At 43.0% G+C, this 21,427-nt stretch overlaps 1 protein-coding gene across 3 annotated transcripts in view; it reads right to left on the bottom strand.

Annotated features, from left to right (window-relative positions):
* The window catches only part of USP3 (ubiquitin specific peptidase 3), a 171,620-nt gene that overhangs the window by 131,340 nt on the left and 18,853 nt on the right, over window positions 1–21,427 (bottom strand). Inside the window, exon 2 of one of the 3 annotated variants that reach the window (XM_055537703.1) lies at window positions 5,781–5,958. The exons of the other annotated variants lie outside the window; for them this stretch is intronic. The gene's annotated coding sequence lies outside the window, so the exon portion shown is untranslated. The remainder of the gene's footprint in view (window positions 1–5,780; window positions 5,959–21,427) is intronic. 3 annotated transcript variants of the gene reach the window in all.

Raw genomic sequence — 21,427 nt, forward strand, 5'->3', positions numbered from 1 at the left:
AGAGTAGCCCCTGCTTGCCACAACTAGAGAAAGCCCAAATGCAGCAACAAAGACCCACTGCAGCCAATTAGAAAACAAAACAACCCCAAGGAGTGATGAAAATTCTTTGTGCCTTGGAACCTGCTAAAGGTGATGGTTGCACAACCTAGGGAATGTACTAAATGCCACTGAAGTGCACACAATTATAATACTTAATCCCATGTTATGTGAATTTCACCTCAATTAAAAGACAAAAAAGAAAATAACCCAAGAGTCTGGTGGGTTTGTTTTCATAATCACCCTTATGTGGGCCAACACGAAACTAGCTTTCTTCCCATCCTTGCATTAGCCCTTCTTGGCCCAGGATCTCTCCATTGCCTCAGAGCCAGCAACTTATCTGGGTCCCCTTAACGTTGTCCAGGCTTGCAGTTCAACCTGGTTATTAAAATCTCAGTCACTGTGCAGTTTATAATTTCAGTATCATTCCTCCCACACAGAGAGTACGCCTGCGCTCCACTTGGTTAGGGTGAGGAAGGCGGGCTGGGAGGTTGATCACAGTAGGAGGTTGCATAACTGGTTTGCAGTAACTTTGCTGGGGCTTCCCTCGCCTGAGTCATCACCATCTGGCTCCTGGCCATGGCCTCATCTGGGTGTGGCTGAGAGCAGGAGGGCCAGACTCTTCACCTGCTTCAGTCAGGACTACCAAAAGCGGCGGTCTCCCCATGGGCGCTGTACTAAGCTTTCCTCCAGCAGCGTTCAGACACGGAGGACCCCAGAGAGGGGCTGTTGGGGGTGGAGGACTGGTTGTCCCTCATTCCAAAGCTCCTCTCAGTGCTAGTTGGGCTGGGTGACCATCTGGCAGCCTGAGGCTCTCCCTCCCCAGCCACCACCGCCCAGCTGATGTCTGACATCCTTCTGAGAGTCCTTCCCTGCATCTTCCTAGCTCCTGTTTACCCCAGCTACCTAGGGTGAAGTCACCCTGCTGAACTCCAGTCCAGAACTTGCTTTCACTCGCCACTCGTTAAGAGACACATTTAAAAGTCCCCTCTGGCTTCATGCTCGATTTTTCATTGACTCACAGCTAACATTTTCTTTCGGTGACTTAACAAGGACAGATGACAGGCATGGTTGATGGCTCCTCCCTCACTTGTCCCTGGTCTGCCACAGTCATTACATGGTGGACTCGAGGAAGGTAGCCGCTGAATAAAAATGGATGGCAGAGAGGGAAAAAAGGAAATGGATCTTAACTTTCGTCCCCAAGACAGCCTGAGTCAACCAAGAGCTCACCCACCAGACCCCGAGATGCCGGCACTTTAGACCTTCCAACTCTTCTGAAGGGAACTGTCACAGGAAGATGTGTACACAAAGAGCAGGGGCTTTTCAATCGGAATGGAAGAGGCTGAGAGGCCCATCCCACGCCCTGCTCCTGGCAGCTAAGGCTAAAAGTGCTTACGACACCGAAATCAAGGTTCAAGATGTGCAGTGCAGTAACCTCCTCTTCCTCTTTTCTGCACAAAGAACTCCTATCTATTCCCTCAAGTCCAACTAACTACCACACTTCTGGGGAGCCTCACCCACCCACCGAGGGGCAGGCAGGACTCCCTCCTCTGCGCCCCATGGGGTGCACCAAGGATCCATGAAGCACTGGGTGTGGAAGACAGAACCATTAAGAGAGGGCCCCTCCTTGCTCCCCTGCGGCTGTGCCCCTTGGAGGATCCCAGGATGTCAAATGCATATGTTCTAAGCCACCATATTAAAAATCATACAGGCACATCCCTGGTGGCCCAGTGGCTAAGACTGCACTCTTCCAATGCAGGGGGCCCAGGTTTGATCCCTGGTCAGGCAACTAGATCCCACATGCCTCAACTAAAAGACTCTGCATGCCCTAACTAAGACCCAGTGCAGCCAAACTAACTAACTATTCGAAAAACCATATTTATCTGGCTGGGTTTTGTTAGTTGCTTGCACCTATCCCTGAACTGTTAGCTCTTTGATGACAATAAATTTTATTTTTTAAAGCGTAGCCTCATAATGCTGGGCACAACAGTACGCACTTGACAGATGCGCCAGGCCGAAGCTGCCTTTCCCCAAGCCCACAACCTGGCCGGGAAGGCTGGCACCTTGCTCTTCAAAGCAGCACAGCAATTAGCTGGGCCTAAGCTGAGGGCCCGGCGGGTGGCGGCTTCTTCCTCGGAAACCCCTGTGCTGTTTGCCTTCACCTGCTCCCAGAAGCTCTTCCTGCCAATCCTTCCAGAGTCCTGACACCTTTCCCCTGCTCACTTAGCACTTGACAATGGCCTTGCTCCCAGCTCCTCGCACCACTGCCTGGCAGCTCCCCAGCACTGACCACTGCATGACTGACCCAGGGTTTGTGTTAGAAGGTCAGCCTTTGGGCCTCATGTGTGGGCCGAGCTCAATAAATTCATCTCTGTGTTAGAGAGAACATCAATGAAGTGAACTGATGGGTCAGTGGTGGTGGAAAGAGCAGGGACAGACCTGGGGTCATGTTGTGGCTCAGATCCTAGCTGTCTGATCATAACTTCCTAGAATCTCTGTTTTCTCCACTGTTCATGGAGATTATAAAACACACACACACAGGCCCGAATTCTTAGGGTTACTGTGAAGAGTAAACACGGTGACACATACTACTAAGCCCTTGGCTGCGTGCTGACACATGGCAGATTCTCAAAAAGTGCTCACTTCCTTCCTTTCCTCCTCCCAGCTAAGCCTCTTCCACGTCCAGAAGGCTACGAGCCTTTGAAACACACATTCCCATGTTAAACTATAACTTGGGAAGGTTACCAAACTGCTAGAAAGTGGATCTTCCCAGAGGAACAAGGATCTCAGGCAACAGAGACAACCTCTGTGCCCCTACAGATCAGGAGAGGGTGCTGAAGGTGATAGAGCTCACACATCACACCTGAGCACAGAGATGAAGGCAGGGTCAGTCCACAGAGAATCAACAAGTAAGCGAAAGCTGGGGAGACCTGGGAATGACCGTGGGGTCAGAGAGAAAGAGAGGGCAGTGACCCGAGAGTGGATGAGACTGCACACCACTGAGAGCAAAGGGCTCCGCCAGGGACCCTCTGTGCCCCTACAGCCTCACACAGACTCCCAAGAAGACAGGGAAGAAGGGGGGAGGCACTTGCTTAAGTTTCCTTTTCAGACCCAGGAAATGGGGAGATTTGAGAGATTCCTAGCTGAACTGAATGGCAGGGTCAGGGTTGGGTGAGCCAGAGTCAACTCACTGTTCTCCCACAGGGCAGTGGTTCTGAGAGCCGTCCCTGGACGAGGGTGGCCTCAGCATCACCTGGGTTTGCCAGAGATGCTGATCAGAAGCGCCCGCCTCACACACTTCAATATATTTCCTGCTGTCTAGTTGCTAAGTCACCTCCAACTCTGCAACCTCATGGACTGTAGCCTACCAGACTCCTCTGTCCATGGGATTTCCCAGGCAAGAACACTGGAGTGGATAACCATTTCCTTCTCCAGGGGATCTTCCCAACTCAGGGATCAAACCCACATCTGCATCGGCAGGTGAGGTCTTTTCCACTGATGGGAAGCCCGCATCAATATACAGACCCAGCTGTCTATATTCTAATAAGCCCTCTGGGTAATGCTGATTCTTGCTCAAGTTTTGAGAACCATCACCTTGGGGAAAGCTTTTATTCACTTACCTGAAATTTCCTTCCCATTTTAAGTGGTAGGAGGTGGCATGACACTCGAATGGTCATAACCTTTCGAGACCAGAAGACCTGAGTTCAGACACAGACTCTGCTTCTAACTGGCTGTGTGGCCTTGGGCAAACACATCAACCTCTCTGAACCCTAATTTCCTCAAGCATAAAACATCTGCCTTGCAGGATTAACTGGTTAAGGTTGGAGAGAATGTGCAGAAAGCATTTAGCTGAGTGCCTGACACATAGTAACTGCTCATCCTCATCATCACTACCATAACCACCCTGACTGTGAAGAGGCCCCTGGATGAGTAAAAAGTAGAGATGCATTAAGGATAATCACCAGGCCACGTGGGGATCATCTGGCTCCATGAGTGTTTAATAAGCTGCTCAGAATGCCCCTTGATGCTACTTGTTGCCTGGCTGCACACTCATTAAGCCAGGAATGACTTAAAAAAGATAACAATTCCTTTCACATTTGATGACAAACAAATGTCTAATTTGGATATAGCAAACCAAATGCCAAGGAGAAAAACCACTCTTGCTACAATACACCCAGCCATGTTCCTGCCCCACCCACTTCCTCTTTCCTCTCAGATAAGTCTCTTAAGCACACAGTAGCACCAGGCAAATATTTGTCGAATAGTGAATGAATGGACTGGCTCAATTTGACTTGAAAATGCCCAACTGTTAGGCAATAAAAGGAAGCATTTGTGGCGGGGCCTTTACCTCCTGGGGTGGAGCTAGGGCAGCACTGGCCACAGCAGCCAGAAGGAGAGCACAGTACAATCCTGGGGAGGCAGACACTAAGAGGACAGGGAGAGATCGCTCTGGCCAGGACCGGGAATGGAGGTGGCGTTTTTTAATTTAGTGAAGGCCTTCCACTGTGAGATGGCTCGTGGTCGTCCACCCCTGGTTCTACGTGTCAGTGTCTGGTCCACCCACCAAGCCTGCTGGGGCTTGCCCATGCTGGAAGGTCCAGTGTCCTGTGGCCTCTGCAAGGCAGAGTGAGCTGGAATCAGAGCACTAAGACTGGTGAGCCCATCTGCTTCCCCATGGGTTGGAGGTGGGGGGATGTATACCTCATCCTTCTCATTCTGGCCAAAATGCTATCCTTGGCATCTCGTTTCACTCCCCAAATATCGTACAATTTTTGTCTGTGGCCTGGCTCCCATCCCCCTCCACTCCATTTATCCTTCCCAACTGCGTCCAACATGGATCTTCTCATCCACTCCCTGCTCACAGAATAAAGTCCCAGTGTCTTAGCAGGGTATTCATACTTTGCAATTTGTCCCCAACCTGAATGTCCAGCTTTACTGCTCACAGCCGGGCCTTGTCCACGTCTAACTCCCTCCAGCGCCCTGCTCTTCCATACCATTGGCTGCTGACTAGAAGGTCTTTCCTCCTGTGGTCAACCTGGAGGACTCGGACACCTCTTTCTGAAACCTGCTCAAATGTAGCTTTCTGTGAAATGGGCCCGCCAGCACCCAGGCATCTTCCTGAATACTTTCCCAAGTTTTCACTCAGCCTAGAAGTCTTCTTTTCCAACCACAGGTGGCTCTAGTATTGCTTTAAAATTTTTGTAATTTTTTTTTTTACATAGTTTCAAACTTAAAGCAAAGTTGCAAGCATAGGACAAAGAATTCTAGCACATTTTTCACCCAGATTCCCTGGTGAAGGAAAATATTAATGTTTTCCTGCATTTGCTTTATTTAACCTTCTTCTAGATCTATTCCTTGCTATGTGTTTGTATGATTTTATTTTTTTCTGAATAGCTTATGAGTTATTTGCAGACATTATACTCCTCTATTCCTTCAATGTGTATGTTTTCTAAAACCAAGGACACTCTCTTACGTAATTAGAGACTAATTATCAAAGTTAGGAAATTAATTTTGGTACCAATTATTATCTAATATACAGACCTTATTCAGATTTTACAAATTATCCTTTACAATTATCCTATAAAACCCTTTACAGCAAAGAAAATTCCCAGATCATCATTACATTTAGTTGCTATGTCCCTTTAGTATTCTTTAATCTATAACACTTCTCTGGTCTTTTTTTTGGTCTTTCCTAACAATGGGCATTTTTGAAGTATCTAGGCCAGGTATTTTGTAAAATATACCTCATTTCAGGTTTGTCTGATGTTTCCTTATGATGATTTACGCTGTACAGTCTTGGCTGGGGTACCCCAAAGGTGATGCTGGGTTCATCTTTGGGTAGCATATCAGGAGGTATATGATGTTACTCTGTCCCATTCCTGGGGATGTTAAGGGACTCTCAGCCTTCCTGGGATCTGGTACCTGAGATACAGAGATACAGGGAAGTGAGGAACAAAACCAACTGATGATCCTGTCCCATGTGCCAGGCTCTGTGGCCACTTCTCCTCCAAGCCTCACAACAACCTTATAATTTAGTGGTGGTTGTGCTCATTTTACGGAGAAGGCAATGGCACCCCACTCCAGTACTCTTGCCTGGAAAATCCCATGGGCGGAGGAGCCTGGTGGGCTGCTGTCTATGGGGTTGCACAGAGTCAGACGCGACTGAAGTGACTTAGCAGCAGCAGCAGCAGCAGTGCTCATTTTATAGGTGTGCTCAGTGAAGATGCATAATTTGCCTAAGGATACTTGACTGGTAAGTAGCAGATCCAGATTCAAATCCAGGCCTGTCATTTTTCATAACACTGAGGCACTGGAGACAATGGACAGTCAACAACGATGACTGGATGTTTAAAACAAACAAATCTAACACCAGGACCGTTGAAAAACTGAACACCCTCCTACATCAATGAGGATATATTTTACTCATTTATCCCTTCAACAAATATTTATGGTGAGTCTGCTGTGTACCAGGCAGTGTTACAGATCACAGAGATGCAGTAGTGAACAGATAGCACGCATTCTAGTGGGACTCTGCAAATACCAGCAAGTCCAGCTAAAGTGCTTAGAGAGTAACACAAAGGCTAATAATAGAGCTGATCCAGGGCTGATTAATTTAGCAGCTCAAAGACGTCCTGGCTAAGATTTGTGTTCTCTGAAATTCTGTTAGCTTTCCCTTTGAGAATACAAGATGTTTCCCTTATGTTTGAGCAAGATATCCTCAAAGGAAATAAAGGGGATATTCCTGTCATGGTCTCTTTTTAGATGGGAAAAGAAAGTCTTGCTAGAATTTTCCTAGCCAACTTTCCTTCCACCTCCCTGGCCAGACTGTGTCACTAGCCCACACCAATTCACCATATGGCCAGAGTAATGAGCTGCCACGCTGGGCTCAGGAATTCTAGATTGCACCTCTACCCACCCACACCATCTCCAGGCTCAGCCTTCCCCAAACCACTTTGTTACCAGAAGAGCAAGAAGAGAGTGAACAAAAATTACAGTTTTCTTTAAAGAAACAAAGAGGACTTTGCTTTAAAAGAGCAAAGAGGACTGGATTTCCCTGGTGGTCCAGTGGTTAAGAGTTTGCCTTCCAAGGCAGGGGGTGTGGGTTTGATCCCTAGTCGGGGAGCTAAGACCCCACATACCTTGGGTCCAAAAAACCAAAATATGAAACATTAAACAGAAGCAATATTGTATCAATAAATTTGATAAAGACTTTAAAAATGGTCCACATAAAGAAAGTCTTAAAAAGAAAAAAAGAAGCAAAGAGAGGGAAAGGACATTGAGAGCGCACCTGATAATATTTTCAAATCTCCTACCCTAATTTACTGAATATTTATAGACTCTTGGTTATGCAAATATAAGTTTGTGTCATTGCTATTCCCATAGAATCCTCCCTCGTGATCCAGAGGTTATTGGTTCCAAGATCCCCATGGATATCAAAATCTGAGGATGCTCAAGTCCCTTAAATAAAATGAATTCAGAACCCACAGATAGGGAGGGTCAACTGCATTCATTATACCAAGTTCTACTCCATTTTTCTTACTAAGTCATATAATGTCTCTCTCTTTATCCCTGTATCTCTTGTCTCATTCCAAAATAAGGCAACTTTTTTGTAAAGGTACAGAATCTTAGCCAGGGGAGGTTTAAAAATATTTATTAATAATAACTGGTTCTAGGATGTGTACTGACCACGGCACAGGGTGGGATCCTGGAGAGTCCTGTTGGACCGGGCACTCACATTTGGTTGCTGGATAGGAGATCCAGGAAGATCTAGTGGAGGGGTCAGGGAGGATCCAGGGGGACACTCAGCCCCTACTATTTCAAACCGTATGGAATTACTTCAGTATTTTTTAAAGCTTATTTTTATTGAGATCTAATTGATCCATTAATATTAGTTTCAGGTGTACAAGATAACGATTCAATATCTGTATACACTGTGAAATGATCACCATAAGTCTAGTTAACATAGGTCCCCTTAGTTACTAGTATTTTTTTTTTCTTGTGATGAGAAGTTTTAAGATTTACTCTCTTGGCAACTTTCAAGAATGCAATACAGTTTTATCAACTACAGTCACCATGCTGAATATCACATCCTGGTGACTTATTTTACAGCTGAAAGCTTGTACCTTTTGACCCCCTCCACTCATTTTGCTTATTCCCCACCTCCACCCTGCCCCAACTCCCACTGCTGATAACTACCAACTTCTCTGTGTCTATGAGCTTGGGTGTTTTATTGTCTTTTTAGATTCTACATATGAGATCGTGTAGTATTTGTCTCTCTCCCTCTCTGATTTCACATAATGTCCTCAGGGTTCATCTGTGTTGTCCTAAATGCCAAGATTTTGTTATTTGTTATGACTAACATTCTGTTATATATTTGAGATATATACATATACACACACACATATATGTGTATATACATCTTATATCTTCTTTATTCATTTGCCCACCAATGGATATTTGTCTTAGTTCCATGTCCTGACTACCATAAGTAATGCAATAAACATGGTGTGCAGATATCAAGTTAGTATTTGCATTTTCTTTGGATATATACTCAGAAGTGAAATTGTTGGATCATATGGAAGTTCTATTTTTAATTTTTTGAGGAACCACCATACTCTTTTCCATAGAGGCTGCACCAATTTAATTCCCACCAACAGTGCACATGGGCTCCCTTTTCTCCACATCCTTGCCAAGACTTATTTCTTGTCTTTCCAATAACAGCCATTCTAGTAGGTATGACGTGATGTTGTGATTTCGATTTGCATTTCCCTGATGATGTGGAACGTGGAACACCCTTTTATTGGCCATCCATATGTCTTCTTTGGAAAAATGTCTTTTCAAATAGGCCCATTTTAAAATCAGATTGTTTGCCTTTTTGCCATTAAGCTGTATGAGTTCTTTAAATATTTTGGATACTAACCCTCTATCAGATATGTGATTTGCAAATATTTTCTGCTATTCAGTAGGTTGCCTTTCACTTTGTTGATGCACAGAAGCATTTTAGTTTTATATAGTCCCACTTATTTATTTTTGCTTTTATTGCTTTTGCTATTTCAGTATTTTAACAACTAGCATGATGGTGCCCTTGTGATGAACTGGACATCAGCTCCAATCTTCACAATGACCATTCCCAGTGTCAGTGGTGTGGCTGCAGCACGACCCTCCCAGTGCTGGCCCATGGGCAGGCATTTGGGCTGCTTCCAGTTTTAACTACAATATGAAGCTCAGTTCTAAACATCTGCATATGCACCTTTATTTTTTATATTTCACAATACATAAAATGTATGTATTTATAAATATATATCTCATATTTTTGTTTCCTTGGAACCCATTTCTCCAAGTGGTGTTTCAAGGTCAAATGGTATGATCGATTTGGTCATTTGACTTAGTGATTTAAAAAGCACTTAAGCTGGCAGAAATTACATTGTAGATTTGTTCACAAAACTTCAAAAAATGAAAGCCTATTTGTTGGTTACTCCTTACAACTATAACTGGTGGAAATTAATAATCATTAGACATCGTCATCCCCTTGGATCACTGCCTTGTCATGGCGAAGGGGCTTGTGTAACTCAATGAAGTGACAAGCCACGGATAGGGCCATCCAAGATGGGCGGGGCATAGCGGGGAGTTCTGACAAAACATGATCTGCTGGAGGAGGGAATGCCAAACCACCTCAGTATACTTTACATGAGAACCTCATGACTTGTATAAAAGGACAAAAAGATATGACATCGAAAGATGAGTCTCTCAGGTTGGAAGGTGTCTAGTATGCTACTGGGGAAGAGTGGAGGAGAACTAATAATAGCCCCAGAAAGAATGAAGTGGCTGGGCCAAAGTAGAAATGATGCTCAGTTGTGGACATGTCTGGTGATGAAAATTCCATGCTGCAAAGAACAGTACTGCATAGGAACCTCGAATATTAGGTCCATGCATCAAGGTAAATTGGACATGGTCAACCAGGAGATGGCAAGAATAAACATTGATATCTTAGGAATCAGTGGACTAAAATGGATGGGAATTTAATTGAGATGACCATTATATCAACTACTGTGGGCAAGAACCTCATAGAAGAAATGGAGTAGCCCTCATAATCAACAAAAGAGCTGTATACAATCAGCAAAAACAAGATCTGGAGCTGACTGTGGCTCAGATCATTAGCTTCTTATAGCAAAATTCAGGCTTAAACTAAAGAAAGCGGGGCAAACCACTAGGCCAGGCAGGAACGAATTAAATCAAATCCCCTATGAATATGCAGTGGAGGTAACAAATAGATTCATGGGATTAGACCTAGTTAGCAGTGTGCCTGGAGAACTATGGATGGAGGTCCGTCATATTGTACAGGAGGCAGCGAACAAAGCCATCCCAGAGAAAAGGAAATACAAGAAGGCAAAGTGGTTATCTGAGGAGGCTTTACAAATAGCTGAAGAAAGAAGAGAAGTGAAAAGCAAGAGAGAAAGTGAAAGGTACCCCCAACTAAATGCAGAGTTCCAGAGAATACCACCGAGAGACAAGGCCTTCCTCAATGAACAGTGCATAAAACTAGAAGAAAACAACAGAAGGGGAAGGACTAGAGATCTCTTCAGGAAAACTGGAAATATCAAGGGAATATTTTACCCAAAGATGGGCACAATAAAGGACAGAAACAGTAGAGATCTAGTAGACGCTAAAGAGATCAAGATGAGATGGAAAGAATACACGGAAGAATTGAAAAAAAAAAATCTTTAAGAACTGGATTACTACAGTGGTGTGGTCAGTCAGCCAGAGCCAGATATTCTGGATTGTGAAGTCAGGTGGGCCTTAGGGAGCACTGCTGTTAATAAAACTAGTGATGCGAAAGAATTCCAGTAGAACTACTCAGAACCCTAAAGGATGATGCCATCAAGGTTTTGCATTCAATATGTCAGCAAATCTGGAAGATCTAGCAGTGGTAACAGGACTGGAAAAGGTCAATCCTCATTCCATTTCCCAAGACGGGTAGTACTAAAGAATGTGCTAACCATAGGATAATTGCACTCATCTCCCATGCTAGTAAGGTCATGCTTAAAATCTTGCATGCTAGGCTTCAGCACCGTGCAAACCAACAACTTCCAGATGTCCAAGCTGGGTTTAGAAAAGGAAGAGGAACCAGAGATCAAATTGCCGACATTCACTGGATCATAGAGAAAACTGGGAAATTCCAGAAAAACATCTACCTCTGTTTCATTGCGGAGAAGGCAATGGCACCCCACTCCAGTACTCTTGCCTGGAAAATCCCATGGATGGAGGAGCCTGGTGGGCTGCAGTCCATGGGGTCGCTAAGAGTCAGACACGACTGAGCAACTTCACTTTCACTTTTCATTTTCATGCTTTGGAGAAGGAAATGGCAACTCACTCCAGTGTTCTTGCCTGGAGAATCCCAGGGATGGGGGAGTCTGGTGGGCTGCCATTTATGGGATCGCACAGAGTCGGACACGACTGAAGTGACTTAGCAGCAGCAGCTGTTTCATTGACTACCCTAAAGCCTTTGTGTGGATCATAACAAACTGTGGAAAGTTCTTAAAGAGATGGGAATACCAGACCATCTCTCCTGTCTCCTAAGAAACCTGTATGCAGGTCAAGAAGCAACAGTTAGAACCCTGTATGGAACAACTGATTGGTTCAAGACTGAGAAAGGAGTACAACACAGCTATCTGCTGTCACCCTGTTTATTTAACCTATATGCTGAGCACATCATGAGAAATGCCGGGCTGGATGAGTTACAAGCTGGAATCAAAACAAGCAGGAGAAACAGCAACAACCTCAGATATGTGGATGATACCACTCTAATGGCAGAAAGCAAAGAGGAACTAAAGAGCTTCTTGATGAGGGTGAAGGAGGAGAGTGAAAGAGCCGCCTTAAAACTAAATATTAAAAAAAAAAAGCTAATATCATGGCATTACCTCTCATTGCTTACTGGCAAATAGAAGGGGAAGAAGTGGAAGTAGTGATAGATTTCCTCTTCTTGGGCTCCAAAATCACTGCGGATGGTGACTGCAGCCATGAAACCAGAAGTTGATTGCTTCTTGGCAGGAAAGCTATGACAAACCTAGATACCGTGTTGAAAAGCAGACATTACTCTGTCGACAAAGGTCCATATAGTCAAGGCTATGGTATTCCCAGTGGTCACGTACGGTTATGAGAGCTGTAAAGAAGGCATAGCGCCAAAGAATTGATACTTTCGAACTGTGGTGCTGGAGAAAACTCTGAAAATCCCTTGGACAGCAAGGAGATCAAACCAGTCAATCTTAAAGGAGGGATATCAATCCTGAATACTCTTTGGAGGACTGATGCTGAAGCTGAAGCTCCAGTATTTTGGTCATCTGATGCCAAGAGACAACCTACTGGAAAAGTCCCTGATGCTGGGAAAGACTAAAGGCAGGAGGAGAAGAGACTGTCAGAGGGTGAGATGGCTGGATGGCATCACTGATGCAGAGGACATGAACTTGGGCAAACTTTGGGAGATGAGGGACATATAATGTTTTTTCATATTTTATTTTTGGCTGTGCTGGGTCTTCTGTGCTCTGAAGGCTTTCTCTAATTGTGGCGAGCAGGGACTCCTCTTCCTTGCAGTGCTTGGGCTTCTCATTGTGATGGCTTCTTTTGTTGCAGAGCATGGGCTCTAGAGCAGACTTCAGTAGCTGTGGCATGTGGGCTCAGAAGTTGTAGCTCCCAGGATCCAGAGCACAGCCTCAATAATTGTGGTGCACAGGCTTAGTTGCTCTGCGACATGTGGGATCTTCCTGGACCAGGGGTCCAAGCCATGTTTCCTCCATTGGCAAGTGGATTCTTTACCACTGAGACATCCAGAGAGTCCCTAACCAAATGTTTAGAAACATCCTTGCCCACTTTTCACAGACTACTGTTGCTTGGGAACTGGAAGGAGGGTGAGCACTGGTATAAGGAGAGCTGGGTTCAGATCTGGGCAATGTTACTCTACTAGAGGCCGGGGTCTTGGCAATCTCAGCCTGTCTGGACCTTGGTTTACCCAAGTGTAAGATGCCATCTCTCACAGCACCAGGCGTAGCAGGCACTGATGGCCTTCATCTGTTCCTGACCTTGGCCTGAGGCCTGGTCACCCTTGTCACACTCCCACCATGGTCCTCTGAATGATAAACTATCCAAGTGCCCTGGAAAGTGCCAGTTCTGCACCTTAAGGAAGCGCATAGATCGCCACCTTCTGGCAAGAGTTAGTGTCCAGATGACTTGGGGGATCAAACTGCTCCCCCTTGTGTCCCTCTGAGGATTTGCCCCAAGGGTCAAGTTGCTGAAGTAAGTTGGGGGGAGTCTCTCCACCTAGAGTGGCCCTGGTGTTCGAGGTGTGGCTTTAAGATAATGTCCTTCGGCCAGTGCAACTCTGGGGGAGAGATGATGCAGGATTTTTAAAGTTGCCTGTAAAGGAAGTTGTTTTTGCTTTGGGAGACTGTGAAGGGGCTGGTAAAGGCATCTTTGCAAAAGCAGGAGGTTTTTCATCAGTGATTTATTAAACCTTGTTTCGAGAGGCTGACAGCAGTGGTCAATCAGCCCACAAATATTTACAGAGCACCTATCAACTGCCAGACGCATGCTTGCACAAACAGCCTTGAGCAAGACAGGCAGGGTCCCTGGTCTCCCTGTCCAGTAGGGAAGTTTAGGAATAAGATTCCTTTTTAATTGATATACTTTCTTCCATTTATTTAATTGAAGACTAAACAACGTCTAAGCAGAAAAATTTAAAACACAGTATTTCACCTTCTAAACACAGTAGCTATTTTTATTTCAACACCTTCCAGTTCTTGTACACTTGTGTGTACATTTTTACAGAGCTGTAATAATAAAATCCAACATTCAAAAAACTAAGATCATGGTATCCAGTCCCATCACTTCATGGCAAATAGATGGGGAAGCAATGGAAACACTGACAGACTTTCTTAGGCTCCAAAATCACTGCAGATGGTGACTACAGCCATGAAATTAAAAGATACTTGCTCCTTGGAAGAAAAGCTGTGACAAACCTAGATAGCATATTAAAAAGCAGAGACATTACTTTGCAGACAAAGGTCTGTCTAGTCAAAGCTATGGTTTTTCCAATAGTCAGGTATGGATGTGAGAGTTGGACCATAAAGAAAGCTGAGTGCCGAAGAATTGATGCTTTTGAACTGCAGTGTTGGAGAAGATTCTTGAGAGTCCCTTGGACTGCAAGGAGATCAAAACAGTCCATCCTAAAGGAAATCAGTCCTGAATATTCATTGGAAGGACTGATGCTGAAGCTGAAACTCCAATACTTTGGTCACCTGATGTGAAGAGCTGACTCATTTGAAAAGACCCTGATGCTGGGAAAGATTGAGGGCAGGAGGAGAAGGGGACGACAGAGGATGAGATGATTGGATGGCATCACTGACTCAATGGACATGAGTTTGAGTGAACTCTGGGGGTTGGTGATGGACAGGGAAGCCTGGTGTGCTACAGCCCATGGGGTCACAAAGAGTCGGACATGATTGAGTGACTGAACTGAACTGATAATCATAAAGTATGGTATTCTGAAGTTAGATACATTTCACTCACAATAAACACTTCTCTATGTTGCTACTTAATCTTCATAATTATCCTTATAGCTCTAGAAGAGGCAAACATGTGGCTGTATCAAAATCTATGTAAGAAGACCCCTAAGCTTAGACTCATAACTGTTTTCCTTTTTTTTCTAGCTAGAGTAATATTGCTGATGTTAACTTCTTCACACAGATTTTTATTGCATTACTTCTCAATGATCATGAAGATGGTTCATCCTGTGTGTTGCCATATTGCTTCCCCAGAGAGCTGTTACTAACTTAAGTGCCACCAATATTATATCCATGAGTTACTTTTGCTGCAACATCAGGCACATTGTTGCTTTTACACATTTTGACAATTAACATTTTTTAATGAGGTCCTAAATCTGCTTTAATATGCATTTTTCTGATGCCAGTAGGCAGGTTCTTTTTTGTGTGTGACTATAACTGCTTGTGTGAAATGCCTTGGAATTGTGATTAAAATTTTGAATGAGTGCCTAGTTTGATGTCTTCTTTTAGAAGAGAGAAAAGCAATAGAGGATTGCAGCACTGCAGCCCAGGATGTGAGAATGGCACTTAGTGCTTTAATAATTGGGTTAATAACTCCTTCTGGAATCTTCCTAAGAAAGCTCAGCTGTTCCAGAATCTTAAGTGCAAGTCTCTTCTGCTGCCCAGAGCTATTAATACTAAGTGAGAAAAGTGATTCTGTAACACCCTTGGCTGTGCTGGAGTCAATAGTGGAAAGGACATAAGTTCCCCCTGTTTATGAAAAAGAGCTGGACATCAGCCTAAGTTACAATAATGCAAATGAAAATTATGTGACTGGAGAGTTAATTTGTTTCCTAGTGACTCTGAAGAAATAGAGTGTCCTTGAGTGTTGTAAGGGTCCATAGTTTAAACCCCTGGCCCAAAGCAGAGAAGTGACTCACCTAAACTCACACAGCAAACTAGACCCCCAGCACTGAAACCCCCTTGCATCTTTCCTGTGTCCTGACTGTGAATGTGAATGAACCTGTGATTGTCTCCTTCTTGGGGCCACCCTCCCCTCACGCAGCGTGGCCTCCTCCCAGCCTGGATGATCTCTGGAACACAGCTCTGGGAACACGTTCTGAGATGGGAGTTGGTTTCCTTTGCCACATAGCTTCCTACAAAAACCCTGGGCCTTTCCTCTCTGGGAACTCAAAGTCTTGCACCATACATGGTTCTGAGCAGTAGCTAAAATACTTTTCCAAGCACAAGTCCTTCTTCTGAAAGATGACAAATGTTAGAAATGGGACCTGTGTGAGGGTGAGTGATTCTGACTATATCAGTAAGGCTTTTTGGTTTAACACCTCACCGCTTTTTTTCTGGCCTGATTAGATGATGGGAAATGACATTTGATTAACACATACCTATAGTAGGCACTATCTCATTTAATTTCTTAAAATCAACTATGGAGTAAGAGATTCAGAAATGGAGGCTCAGAGAGGTTAGGTTACTAACTCGACCAGCTCCCAGAGCTAAGATGTCACTATCTCACTGATCCTCACTAAGGCAAGAATGGCCAATCAGAATCACATGGGAGCTTTTACTAACTACTTATGTGTTGTGTTTCCCATTGAGAATCACTGCACCCTACAGGGCCATGTATAGCCTTTGTCTGCCCAGGGTGCCATCCCATGGATGTTCTACTCTAGACAGGTGTCTGCAAACTGGTGACGTACTGTAGTCGGCTCACTGTACTGGCGGGTCCCACATCCACTGATATAGACAGCTGATTGTGCTTTGCAATTTTCTATGAGGGACTTGAGCATCCACAGATTTTGGTATTCTGCGGGGGGCGGGGGACGCTGGTTCTAGAACCAATCCCCTGCAGATTCTGAGGGTCAACTGTAATAGGCAGGATATAGAAATCCATGTAGAGGGGCTGTAACAAAGATAAGGAAAACAAGCATCTGGAAAAATTCCTTAGAGATGAGTAGAAGAACCCTAACGATTGGGACACAGGGGACTATAACTTGAGACCAGAGAAGAGAGCAATCTTGGCCGGAGGGTGCAAGAGGACAGGCCCCAGGGCAGACTGACCAGTTTCCAGGAAATATGTGGTGGGGGAAGGGGATTTGGCACAGGACTTGGGAGCTCCTTGTGGCAGAATCTCTGTCTACCACACTCAGAACAGAGAGGCAACAGCTGAGGGAAAAGAAGCACTTGACCAAGAGTTCTAAGACCTAGTCTTGGCTGTGTGACCTCAGGCAAGTCACATCACCTCTCTGTGTCTTTTTCTTTACAATAGGCATAAAAATAACCTTCTCTGGCTACCTCTCAGGGGGATTATGGAAACTGACAGAGTTAACTTATATCGAAGTGTTTTATAAATTGTGAAACACTGTGCAAAAGAGAGACTACTAGGTACATCAATAAGTTCTAATTCATTGTCACTCAGAATTTCAGCCCCTTGGTTTGTTCTTGGCTATATTTTATTGGCAGCATTTGATGTCTGTTGAGATCTTCTGCAGTAAAGCCTGGCACAGGGAAGGTCTCCTACATTACTGTCTCCTGATCTTGTATCTTTAGCCCAACTAGAATGACTTTCTACTATGTAGAAGATACTCTGATAATAGTCTGATTGGCCTTTAAAAAACCCAGGTATTGTTCTTAAAAAAGAGTTTGTTTGTTTGTTTTGGTGAAAAGCTCACATATAAGAGTATATATAACATGCAAGTACAATTTAAAGAATAATAAAACAAACTGCATAGTAAGTGTGATGCTCCCACTTGTCCTACCCTGATGTATTCTCTTCACTGTACATACATTTCCTCATTTGTGTTCACCTTTCTTTTGCTTTTAAAAAATAGATTTACCACATATATACTATCCCTAAGCAGTATCATTTCGTTTTTCATGTCTCTGAACTTTTTAAAAAGGTGATCATATTATAATTATTCTTCTCTAACTTTATCTCACATCATGATTTCCCTGTGTGGACGGATGCAGCTGTAGTTCATTCATTTTCATTGCTGTATAGTAATCCACTGTGGGAATGTACCAAAATTTATGTATCTGTCCCACAGTGAACAGACAGTTGGGTTGTTTCCAGTTTGGGGATATTATAAACAATACTTGTATATGTCTCCTGCTTCATATGTATAAGAGTTTATATAAATCCCATTTACCATCAAAAAGAATAAAACACATAGGAATAAATCTACCTAAAGAGGCAAAAGCCCAGTACTCTGACAACTGTAAAATGCTGATGAAAGAAATCAGATGACACAACAAATGGAAAGATATACTCTGTTCTTGGATTGGAAGAATCAATGTTGTCAAAATGACTATCTTACCCAAGGCAATCTACAGATTCAATGTAAGTCCTATTAAATTACTAGTGGTATTTTCCAGAGAACTAGAACAACAAAAATATTTAATTTGTATGGAAACACAAAGACCCCTAAGACCCAAGCAATCTTGAGAAAGAAAAATGGAGTTGGAGGAATGGAGTTGAAGCTGACTATACTACAAAGCTGACTAAATTACAAAGTAATTAAAATAGTATGGTACTAGCATTAAAAACAGAAATACAGATTAATGGAACAGGATAGGAAGCCCAGAAATAAATTCACACACCTATGGTCAATTAATCTATGACAGAAGAGGTAAGAATATACAATGGAGAAAAGATGTTCTTCAATAAGAAGTACTGGGAAAACTGGACAACTACATATAAAAAAATGAAATTAGAACATTTCTAATACCATGCAGAAATAAACTCAAAATTAATCAAAGACCTAAACATAAGACTCAATAGTATAAACCTCCTAGAGGAAAACATAAATAGGACACTCTTTCACATAAATCACAGCAATATCTTTGTGGATTCATCTCCTAGAGTAAAGGAAACAAGAACAAAAATAAACAAGCAGGACCTAATTAAACTTAAAAGCTTTTGCACAGCAAAGGAAACCATAAACCAGACCAAAAGACAACCTATGGAATGGGGGAAAATATTTGCAAATGATGCAACAGACATGGGGTTAATCTCCAAAATATAAAAATAGCTCATACAGCTCAACATAAAAAAAAAAAAAAAATCAACCAACAATGGGCAGAATATCTGCACACACATTTCTCAAGAAAACATATAGATGGTCAAGAGGCACATGAAAAGAGGCTCAACATCACTAATTATTAAATAAATGCAAATCAAACCTACAATGAGACGTCACCTCACAATGGGCAGAATGACCATCATCAGAAAGTATACAAATAATAAATGTTGGGGAAGATGTAAAGAAAAAGGAACCCTCTACTCTTTGTAGGAATGTAAATTGGTACAACCACTATGGAGAATAATATGGGGATTCCTTAAAAAGCTAAAAATAGAACTACCATATGATACTGCTATCTGACTCCTACACATGTATCCAGAGAAAACTATAATTTGAAAAGATGTGTCCACCCCAGTGCTCACTGCAGCATTATTTACAATAGCCAAGACATGTAAGCAACCTTGATGTCCATCAACAGATGAATGGGTAAAGAAGTTGTGGCACATATATACAATCAAATACTATTCAGCCATAGAAAAGAATGAAATAATGCCACTTGCAGAACATGGGTAGATATGTTGCAGCTAGACATTATGATACTAAGTGAAATAAACCAGACAGAGAAAAACTAATGTCATATGATATCACTTATATGTGTAATCTAAAAAACTGATATAAATAACCTATTTACAAAACAGATATAGACTCACAAACAGAGAACAAACTTCTGGCTACTGAAGGGGAAATATGGAGGTGGGAGGAGAGGTATATTAAAAGGTTAACATATACATATCACACTACTATATATAAAACAGATAACCAACAAGAACCTACTGTGTTTAGCACAGGGAACTATACTCAATATTTTATAATTATAAGGAAAAAGAATCTGAAAAGGACCGTATATAAGTGTGTGTGTGTATATACATATATGTATGCACAACTGAATCACCATGCTGTTCACCTGAAACTAACACAATATTGTAAATCAACTATATTGAAACTTAAAAAAACTATCAAAGAAAAAGTTTATATAGATCTAGAGAATGTATGTCTTTTAAATTTTATTGAAAAATTTTCAATTGAAATACAGTTGATGTACTACAATATTATGTTTCAGGTTACTACATAATGATTTGACATTAGCATACATTATGAAATGATCACCACAATGTCTAGTAACCATCTGTTCCCATACAAAGTTATTACAATACGATTGACTGTATTGCTTATGCCATATACTATAACCCTAAGAAGTATGTATATCTTTAATTTTGTAACATAAAGCCAAGCTGTTTCCAGTGGCTGTACCAATTAACATCCCCATGAACAGTGTACGAGAATTCCCACTGTTCTACATCCTTGCCACTGCTTGATATTGTCGTCTAAATTTCTGCTAACCTAATAGCTGTGGAATTGTATCTCAATTTGGTTTTAGCTTGCCTTCCCCTTATTACTAAGGAGGCTGAGGAACTTTTCACATGCTTATGGTCCTTTTTGTATTTATCGCTGAAGTGCCTGTTCATGTCTTCTGCCCATTAAAAAAAAAAAGTTGTTTACTTGTCTTATTGATTTGTAGTAGCTCTTTATAGATGCTGGATGCTAATTCTTTGACAGTTAAATGTGTTATTTTCTCCCAGCCTTCAGCTTGTCTTATGCTCTGTGCCATTTTTTTTTTTTTTTGGTGAATAGAAGTTCTTAGTTTTAGGAAGTCAACTGCAATCTTTTCTTTCGTGTTTTCCTTTCACTTTTATCTATTGTCTTGTTAAAAAATTATTATTATTATTTTTTTAACCTGAAGTAAGAAAGATAATCTGTATTTTCTTCTCTAAAAATTCCAAATGTCTTGCTTGGGACTGTTATGTCTTTCAAGCTCCTGAATGTTTCCATAAAATGTTTCTAGAAGCCTGAGGTTATTTCCAGTCCACTGGGCCTCCTCTCAGCACAGAGGGCATTGAGTTCTGACAAACGCCAAGAGAAAGACTCCATTCACGGAGCGCGCTGGTGGGCGTTGCCAAGCTCAGCTCTCAAAGGCCCCATGTGTCCTTCACTCTCCAACAGCCTCAGACCTCTAGGGGGCGCCTTCACACCAGGCATCCAGCTCCCTGCAGTCTGCCCTGGCTCAGAGGTGGTGCCCGGCTTCTGCCAAGGATGCTCTTACCTCTCTCTGGGTAGCTGCCTCCAGCCCTCACCCAGCCTCACACTGAGCTGACAAGGCCAGGCCTCTCTTCTTGTTTTTGAAGGAACCACACAGAAGCTTCCTAGCCAGTCCTGCTCTCAAATCTGCCCTCCCCTCCTCCTGCTCGCTTTCTTCCTTGGAATCTTCTTGAGTCCATATTGTCTTCTTGGGGCCCCTTGGCAATGATCTCTTACTAGGGCAGATGCTGCTATGGCTTAAGCTTATCCCAGGACCTCCATGGTGGTGGTTAAGAATCCACTTGCCAATGCAGAAGACATGTTTTTAATCCCTGCTCTGGGAAGATCCCACATGCTGTGGGGCAACTAAGATTGTGTACCACAAGTACTGAGCCTGCGTGCTGCAACTACTGAAGCCCTTGTGCTCTACAGCCTGTGCTCTGCGACAAGGGAAGCCACTGCAATGAGAAGCCTGCACCCCACAACTAGAGAGTAGCCCGCCACTTGCCTAAACTACAGAAAGCCCATGTACCACAATGAAGGTCCAGTGCAGCAAAAAATAAACTTAGATTAAATTTACCCCAAACCTCTGCAGCATTGCAACTGCTCTTAACTACAGGCTCCCCAAAGGATCAAAACATTTAGGGGCCACAGAAGGTATAAAACATAAGTTTAAGGCCTCATAAC

This window comes from Bubalus kerabau, chromosome 10 (assembly GCF_029407905.1).
Source record: "Bubalus kerabau isolate K-KA32 ecotype Philippines breed swamp buffalo chromosome 10, PCC_UOA_SB_1v2, whole genome shotgun sequence".
Classification (NCBI taxonomy): Eukaryota; Metazoa; Chordata; class Mammalia; order Artiodactyla; family Bovidae; genus Bubalus; species Bubalus kerabau.